Consider the following 10382-nt stretch of genomic DNA (forward strand, 5'->3'; position numbering starts at 1 on the left):
AACTCGCTCCAATTCGGATACGATTGGACGTAACCTCGAAGTATCTCTTCGAGGACGCGATTTACGCGTTCTGTTTGACCATCCGTTTCCGGGTGATCAGATGTTGACATAGTCAGCCGTGTTCCGAGAGATCGGAACACGGATTGCCAGAACGCCGCCGTGAATCTCGGATCTCTATCCGAGACTAATTCACGGGGTAACCCATGGAGTTTGAATACCGTGTCGATAAAGACACGGGCACAACCCGGAGCCGTAATCGACTCTGGTACCGCAGCAAGGTGTACCATCTTGCTGAATCTGTCTACAAAAACAAGGATTCCATTGTTTTTGTGTTCGTCTTCGGGAAATCCGAAGACGAAGTCCATAGATACGGACTGCCAACACTCTGCCGGAAGTGGTAGAGGTTGAAGAGGTGCACGGGATGAAGGGCTAGGCTTCACCCGTTGACATACCTCGCAAGCACGAATGTACTTGCGCACGAACTGATACTGGCGGGGCTAGTAAAAGTCGCGACTTACTGTGGGGTAAGTTTTCTCACGTCCACGATGCCCACTTGCTGGTGCATCGTGACACTCATACATGATGCGCAAGCGCAAATCATTGTGAGTTGGGACGACGACACGTGGAGTGTCGCCGGCAACGGCTGCAGTACCAGAGTCGATCACGGCTCCGGGCTGTGCCGTGTCTTTATCGACACGGTATTCAAACTTCACAGATTACCCTGTGAACTGGTCTCGGATAGCGATCCACGGTTCACGGCGGAATTTTGGCAATCCATGTTCCGATCTCTCGGAACACGGCTGACTATGTCAACATCCGATCACCCAGAAACGGATGGTCAAACAGAACGCGTAAATCGCGTCCTCGAAGAGATACTTCGAGGTTACGTCCAATCGTATCTGAATTGGAGCGAGTTTTTACCGATGGTCGAATGCGCCATCAATAATTCGGTGCATGCGTCTACAACGCAAACACCGTTCTTCGTGAATGGCTTACGCCATCCTCGCATACCCACCCAATTAGAGGGATCCTCTAGTTTAAGGGGGGGGGGTGGACTCGCACGAGCAAAACCACTTCTGGCCCATGCTCAGCACGCGTCGAAGTTAACAACGACGCGAGTGATGTCGATATCGAAGAAATCGACACCGAAGAGGAGAAAGATCTCATGTTATTGCGCACAAAGCGTCCTGAGAAAGACGAAACAATGAGTCAGCAGAAGAATTTCTGCTAACTAGAGAATCAATAATCCGTTTCGTTTAGGATTCCATTACTATCGCAGTGGACCGGCAGAAACGGAACGCAGACAAACATGGAAGAGCAAATGTTCTTTCATTTAAATCAATTATCTAGTACTGTTGTCTACGGTAAACTTACCTAAGCATGCAGTCACTAATATGGATAGTAGTAAATGCTACCTATATTTTTAGGGCCATTCCGTGTACTCCATCGCCCTAGGCAATGCGTACACACTAGAATTGCCACGTAGGATGCGAACAAATCCTACATTATACGTTGGTTGGCTCCGCCCCGTACCATCAGAACGCGGTTTCTTCCTAGGACGGGTCTGACCACCTTTTTCAAGAATCCCTAAAAGATTCATGTAATCGGAAACCAGGTTTTCATGTTGAATCTGGAATTTCTCATACCGGTTGCGAATATCCTCGAAGCTACGATGAGCTGACGACAGCTCATCACGAAGAGCGTGATATTTCCGTACGTACTCCAACACGAAGTACGCACTCTTCGAACGGTCTCCCAACCGCTCGATATGGTGAGCCTGCACCGTCTGCTCCAACGAGCGACGCTTGCCGCGCTCGTGGTCAAGTCCCTCCTCCAAATCATGTAGGAAGTGATCGATTTTGTCGATCTTCGACATTAGATCCGACATACGGTTCGGATCTAATTTTCCCTCCTCCACCACAACCATTGATGGATTCCCACGGTGGTCAACGTTTCCTTGTGGAAGGTATCCAGAACCACCGTGATGTGAAGGGGCAGCGAACGAGTTATCTTGTTCGCTGGCGTGGTTATCCGCCTTCACATGACAGCTGGGAGCCGTTCCCAGCTGATTGCTGATGTTGAGGGCCTCGTCCGTCAGTATGACGAGGCCCATCCGATGGTTCAGAAGGCCCATTGGAAAACAGCGCACCTGGCGCTTGTTAATCGATAGCAAAATGTCAATGGCATCCCGCACCGTATCTAACAAGCTCACTAGCTCGTTTTTGATATAAATATCAATAGAAAGGCGGTTTTACCTTTGTAGTGGAAGTACCTAAGTCTTCAAAAAAATGGGCTTAGCTTATCAAACTTATATAAATACGTTAATTCATCAAATCACTTCAAAGATAGCTAAATCTACGGAAGGCCCGGAATGTGCCTGCCCACTTGATAATGGTGGTTAAACCGTCCAACCAGTACCCGCACCGGATTCAACAATAGCGGATGAAATAAGTAATTGGGCATTTGAAATTTTTGTTAAACAAAAGCCGAAGTTTTCTACTTTGCAGGAAAATCTACAACAGTTTGCAACGAAAAGTAAACTTAAGATTATTTCTGATATTGCTATAGAAACAGTTGAAGATAAAGATTGGATTACAGAATATCAAGAGCAGCTAAAACCGATAGAAATTGGTCGTTTTTTTGTTACATCTTCTCTTCATAAAAAAGCATGTCCAAAAAATAAAGTGATGCGAGCCCTTCCCCAGGGCGAAGAAAAGGAATAAGCATCCCTTTTACCCTCTTCGAGTTGTCAACACAACACAGACAGGGATCACCCCACATGAGGCATGGAAGCCCAGCCTCACGTGACAACCGATGCAATTTATACTTTGCACCGGTTGGAGTTCGTTTCTCAAACTTAACGCGATTCGCGTAAAGTTTTTGAAGCCAGGCTTCGCGTCCAATGTTTTTGACATTGCGAATGAACGCGCTCCAGGCTTGCATAAGCGAGACTTTATCTCGCTTATTGTTGCCACTAAACCATCGATGCTTAAGAAAAGCATCGAGATAGAAATCTTCCTCAGCGCGAAAGTTCTTCGCGCTGGGATCAAGGCCATGTAGCTTTGTCGCAATAAATAAAGGATATATTTATTGTGATGAGTAGATTCTCCAGACAAGCTCTTGATTAGCCGTTCTGGCAAAACCCACGGCTCATTTCAGGGGATGCGTGTGCATTTTGGGTCCATGCTAGTAAATTAGTACTGAGTCAGCGTCTCGAAACGAGAGTATAGAAGATACTCCAATCTGGCTTGTTGGAAGAGATTCAAAGTCTTCGAGCGCTAGTGAAGAATCACCCGCCGCGATTAAATTTGGGTGGCAGGGATGCAGAGAACTCGGTTGGGACGCCTTCTCTTCCTCTATTCGCGGACTGACCATTTCTTCATGACCATATTCCTCCTCCCGAGGGAGCGTTTTAACCTGCTTCTCTTGCGTGCAGTGAGGTAGTTGTGGTGGGCGCGTTAGCGGCCTCACCCAACACACTAAGAACTGTGATTAAGAGTCGTCACGGGAGCGGTAACCTATAAGTGCGGCAAGCGCGGCCATGTGAGTAGCATGGTCCCTGAGGTTTCGAAAGTTAGGACCCCAACCCTATTGGTCTATAGCACTCGAATAGCCGGATGAGTTCGCTAAACGCACCGCTATCCATGAGAGATGCCCTACGCCACTGACTGAAAACGCTTCGTCGGAAAATTGCGCAGAAGTTTTTCTCATCAAATCTTTATTGTTTGCCATGTGTTTTTTCAGACTGATTTATATTTAATAGAACTAAATACAAGTACCTGTTTTTACCAATTAAAAATTTCGACAAATTCTTTGCCGAACGATTAGCAGCGGGCCATGTGACATTTAACTGTCTTCACTCCCCTGAGTAGTACCCACTGAAGCAGGGGTACCACGAGAACTTTTCTTACGATGGCTTACGCCATTGTCATCACCTTGCACAGAAACACGTGCAGGTGATTGACGGGAGACGGAACGCGATGAGGGATCAACCTCATCGTCGGATCCAAATAGACTATCAACTCGTCTATCAGAATGATCCCTCTCATTCGAAGGCTCATAGTCGGCCGCCTGACGTCTATCAGGCGACTGTTCTATTCTCCCCGAGTCGGCCATTTCGTCCGACTCGCATTTGAAGTCGACCTCAAAAGAGGAGTTGTATTCACGTGATGAATCACCACGTGCACTCGCAACATCTAATGTTGTGCGAGTGACAGATACTACGGCAGACGTTCCATCTGCCGCAAGAGATAACAGTGCGTTATCCGCGGCTGCACGAACCGCAGCCAAAGGCGCAGCACTATCAACACCCCGCATGAGTTTATTCTTCATGCGATGGAATTTAAAATGATGGTTCTGACCAATAAACATCATTTACAAATTAAGTGGTCACATTGTGACCACTCCATCCAATGACAGTCAGAGTGATTGTCGTTTAAGGGAGGGTGATGTAACGGGGTGTATCGTTACATGAAATTATCACTTAAAGGTTGTTAATTAATATATTATCTAAAAGGTAGATAATATTTGGAAAATATTACTTTATGTAGTAATCTTCAGAATTCTTATCCATAAATAAGTATAGACCATTATATCTATTTATTCCGCAGGCTAATCAGCTGTAGATATAAACAAAAGAGAGAGACAGATAAGATAAGAATTCAGTTGCATGTTAAGTGTTAGTTTGTAATTAAGTTAGAGTTAACAGATATAAAGAAGAGATACTTTATTAGATTAATACAGTTTTCATTTTACCCTCTTTAAGCTAGTTACCTTAAAGAGAAGTCTTCCTCTGCACGTACTAGTGTACGTGAAATAACGTAAGGCACCACTCGCAACTGAAGCAGTGCGAAGTGGACTTGTACTGAAGCAATACAAGTCGTAGTGCCCCGTTACATAAATGATATCCAAAGATGTCGCTGAATTATTTTCAGAATAGCCGAAGTATTTCGATTTCAGTGCCCGAAAGGCTCGGCTCATTCATTTTTAGGCAGTGGAACGCTAGAGCATAAAGTACAATACCGGCTGATATGCTTTCAAATGGACATTGTTCACGCAAATCGTAGCTACTCACAAGAAGGGCAAAGCTAATAATATTAAAAGCCAGATTTTTATTCGGATTATTGATGTACTTCAGAGTGAATATATTAAGCTTTAAATTTTGCCCAATTGGATAATCTTCCTGTAATAGCTTCCAACTCAAAGGCTTGGGAAATCAGCCAAGCTGCTAACTGGACGGGGCTACCTTGCTTAATCTACCAACTGAATGCAAAGTTCGGCGATCGACATATTGACACGCTGGCTAGCCACTTGAATAGCGGTATTGGCGAAAGACGGATGTTCTAGAATCTACCTGTGACATTAAGATTGATCAAAACTCACTTAAATCGGCTTACTAAAGCCCGGCGAAATAAGTTGTCGGTCAGTATTCCTTTATTCAGAACATAAGGAATTAAATAAGACGTTTTTTCAATATCACATGCCAAGTGGGAACGTGGCTGATGCAAAGATGCCCGTAATGACATTCTATGTCGTCTTCATAAGGCTCCATACCGACTCTTACGAAACGATGACAAATTGTTTATAGTGGTATATGACGATCCAATTCGCAATGGAATGTGCGTAAGTACCTACAGATTCAGACGGTCAGGATCCCGAAGCTATCTGTGAGTCAGTGCAACTTGAGGTTGCCGAACATATTCTCGAGACCATGCATCTTAGGTTTAAATTTCGCCTATTCGGTAAAACAGAACTGTGATCAATTTAGGCCACACCTTTCTTAACTGGCGACAAATTCACCTAACCTCCTGCAACAAGCAGCGAGCTGGCTTTACTTTGCAGAATATATACCTTTTTCGCGTTTAATAAATACTATTATTTATTATTCCTGGCTTGTGGTTAGTGTATCTCGTTACTTGACAATGAATTGTCGCACGTGATTAAAGTCGCTATCCGATTGAGATGTCACATTTGTACGGCACGTGAGGATGAATTCTTCGTGGGCTTCCTGAGTAGGCAGATCGAGACGAGATTGTCAGTGACATTATGCACAACTAAATCCACTAAGCGACACTTACGCGAAAGGGGACTTTTTCTGTGATCTTTGTATCCCTGATAAATATGTTTGACATAGTATTTTCATAATCTCACAAACGAGTGCGAGCGGAGTCTTGGACAGCCTGTCATATTTGGCCTTTAGTAGCCAATGCTGGTGGTCACTCTTTTTAAAACGCGTGGCAACTAGTACTGATGGTCACGCCTATTCAAGAAGAAGTTACGTTTATTACCGCATCTGAACATGTCAGAGAGTAATACGAGAACCTGGAAGGGCCGTGTAACGGGGTGTCCCGTTACATAAGTATTACTTCCTTTAAGAAAAAAGTAAATATTATTTCCTATGAGAGGAAATAAATAAAGAAGTGCAAAATTGTTATCGTTATTAATTTTGACTTAAATAGTCCAATAATTTCAAATTTGGTATTATTGATGCAATACGACATTAGCGATATTAATTGGTTTATTTAAGTTTAAATTAACCCCGCCAATCGTTATAAATCACGATTGTGCGGTACGCAAGGAGGTGCCATACTTACTTAATTCTAATATAATAACTTCAGTAGTATATAGAAGGTCCTTACGTAGAAAACTAATGATATTAACACAGTTTTACTTTTCCCTAATTCTTAATCCATTAAATTACCTTTTGGTAACTAAAGGTACTTAGCTACAAAGAAATCTTCCTCTGTACTCTTGTGTACGTGAAGTTTCGAGGCACCCTACCTACGCTGTAATCAGTGTAAGCTTAAATAGTACTTACAAGCTCTACTGAAAGGTGCAGCATTACACCTGGTAGCACTTCGTAGTCCGTTCAACGGCCCACACACGTTCCATCCAACATGGACATGTGGGATGAAGAAGGAGAGAGGTCCCAAGCCCCTCAAGAAGGTTATTACTCAACGCGTGAAGAATTTACTCATTTGAGTCACCTTAAATGGAGAGCGATCGAACGAATGCGTTCGGTCGTAGATGGTCCAGCCGTTGGCGCTATGCTGTTCACTCTGGGTAGAGATGAACAGCATGCGACCATAGCCAAGCTCATTCAACACGAACTCGACAGGGCTCAAAAGAAATTAACCTTGCTTCACTGACAAGGCTCTCAACACACAGAGGTGTTGAGAGAACAGGGAGCTCAACAGTTAGAACTATTGAAACAGCAGCATTTACATGCTGCTAATGGGCCGACGCTTCCGTATCGACCCAAAAGCTTTTAGAAAGAAACGTATCAGTTAAGCCCGTCGAAGGCGACTCCCTTTAAAATGCTTCGTCGAATAAGACGACGTCATAGAAGCTCGTCTTATCAGTGGTGATGCGACGAAGTAATATTTGGCATGTCCAACTTAGCCGGATGTGCCAAATGTTGTGCCTTGGGGCTCAAGCTTCACGACCCATTAGTCTTTGGGTCGTATGAGGTCTTTAAGATCCGGATCAGACAAAGGGTTTAGCCGCCACGGGCCGATTTCAGGGCTCGAGCCGAGCTCCCGGATTTGAAGCAGGGCAAGCATGACATTCACGCTTATGCCCAACATACCCGATTTCTGGTCAGCTGTATCGTTAGTCATCCAATAGATGAACAAACACAGGTAACTGTATTATTAAATGTCTTGCAGATGGTCCTGTTAAGACCCACGTGTTCCGGCTAGAATTAGAGTCGCTAGACCAAGCAATCTCTATAGTGGAATAGGAGGACTTTAGTCTTAAGGAGGACTTTAGTCTTAAAAGGCTTTTGTCCATTCTGGTGTTTATCGTCCTTCGAGACGACAAGAAAACGGATGTCCAGAAACCATGGATCTCTCGTATATAGACAGCGAGAAACCTGGCTTTTCAAACTACAATCGATTACTGAAATACAATCGTTGTCAAAAATAGGCCACTACGCATATGAGTGTAGTGCCCCACGGCCAGTGCCTAAAACACACTGACCGAAAAGACCGACCTCCCGCTGAGAACAACGGATTCGACGCTGTTGCGAAATCGCAACGGCGAGGCGGATCGGCAAAAAACGGTCGGGGTCAGTAAGGCGTCAAAAGAATTTGCAGGTCTTTTGACAGAAGTTGCTCCTCACACACAAACGTTGTGTGTAACTGCCCCAGGGAATGAGGTTAACCTCATCACCTGAAAATAAAAGTGTCAAATAAGTTGCCGCTTTAGTCCCTAGTCGATTGTGGGGCGTCAAATAATTTTATTAGACGCCAATCGCTAGAAGATCGCAGGCTTAATTTCTTGAGCGCGATATCCCTTTCACAAGGATGACAGTGCGCGTAGTAACAGGTGCATCTGTGACGGTTAACAAACGTGTAGTTGGTATCCAATACACATTTAAGGGTACACAGTACGATAATGATTTTATCGTACTAGAGCCGGATGACATATTTGATGTCATCCTTGAATAGCAACGTCTCAGAAAGTACGAGCCATGTTTAAATTGGCAGCATCAAGCCGTGACGATGTCTGTCTCTCGTTCATCAGATGGCCAACTGACGAACGTCTTGGAGCGTCCACAAGCGTGTGGATGTCCTACGAGTGAGTGCAATGGCCTCAGTGGTGAATTGGTCATTAGCATGACTGCACAAGACCTCAGCGTGTGTGAAGTTAGATCCCGACTGCTGTGCACAAGCACAGGCAGCGTCGAAGGTCTGCCTTTGTGACGTGGACATAATTACCGATGGCTGTTCAAAAGCACATGCAGCGTCGAAGTTCGACCACTCGAATAAGTTGAGCGGTACGAAATAAGGATGCTTGCTTAAAAGCAACATCCAAGAAAGTTAAAAAAAAGCTAGTCTATAAGAGACAGTGCGAAAGTCCTAGATAGACTGGAGAGTCGATCGTAGAGGATAACGCTGTGGTAGCGCACCACAGCTAGAGGCAGTTGGGGATGATACTCCTAGATAATTTCTGTGGGTAAGTCCCCGGAAATCTGTGGTCAAAGGTTTCCAGGTACCTTTGCAAATAAGTTCCAAAGAAGGAACTGAGACAAGCAATGTCTTAGTAAACAATGGATCAAGTTTCGGCGCTTATATATTTGATCTATTAGCGCCTCCGAAGTTAACTTCGGAGATAACTCAATTGCCAACGCAAGAACCGAAACGGTTCTTGCATGATCTCTGTAGTGGCAAAGTCAAGCAGATTTGCGTACTTGTTACAGATGACAACTACGTGGCCGATATTCGGTCGGCAATATTATCTCCTGAGAACGAACGGATTCTCAGTAGCTCATTGATGAACGGAAGTGTCCTCGATGAGAAGACTCGGATTGAACGTTTTACGTCCCAATCCTGGGAGTCTTTGAAGACAAACCCTTCATATAACGATTTAAAGGAATTTAAGGATGTCTTCTCTAAATCAGAACCGTGTGAGTTGCCTAAGGCTAAAGGCACTCGACACGAAATCGACCTAATCTCAGGTTCAAATTACTGTGTCATGAAGCAAGCCATTGCCCTCTGAACAAGAAAAGCGATCGATAATCTTTTTTCCGAAAGCTTAGCAGCGGGCCATGTGAGGAAATCAACTTCCCCACATAGCTCTCCGACCTTCTGTGTGCGTAAAGCAACAGGAGGATGGCGGATAGTGCATGTAACGAAGCACTACGACTTGTACTGTTTCAGTACAAGTCCACTTCACACTGCTTCAGTTGTGAGTGGTGCCTTACGTTAGGTGACGTACACTGTACGTACAGAGGAAGACTTCTCTTAAGACAAGTAGACTTAAGAGGGTAAAATGCAAACTGTATTAAATATAGTTAAGTGTCTCTTAATCAATCTTTGTAAATGCTGACTTAACGATAAACTAATACTAAACATGTAAATGAAGTCTTATCTCTATCTTATTCGTAACTCTTTTTGATTACTCCTGCAGCTGATTAGTCTGCGGAATAAATAGATATAATGGCCTATACCTATTTATGGATAAGAATTCAGGATATTACTATATAAAGTAATATCCTCCAAATATTATCTACCTTTTAGTTAATATATTAATTAACAACCTTTAAGTGTTAATTTCATGTTACGATACTCCCTATTACATCACCTCTCCCTTAAACGACAATCACTCTGAATGTCATTGGATGGAGTGGTCGCTATGTGACCACTTAATTTTTTAAACGATGTTGATTGGTCAGATCCATCATTTTAAATTTCATCGCATGAAGGATCAACTCATGCGGGGTGACGATAGTGTTGCGCCTTCGGCGATTTAGAAATCAACCCAATTATTTCGTAATCGCTCAGAAGCAATGCGAGAGCACGTGAATACGACCCCTCTTTGGAGGTCGACTACGAGTGCGAGTCGGATGAAGTGGCCGACTCGGGGAGAATGGAACAGTC

The sequence above is a fragment of the Bremia lactucae genome, linkage group LG3, assembly GCF_004359215.1.
Source record: "Bremia lactucae strain SF5 linkage group LG3, whole genome shotgun sequence".
Classification (NCBI taxonomy): Eukaryota; Oomycota; class Peronosporomycetes; order Peronosporales; family Peronosporaceae; genus Bremia; species Bremia lactucae.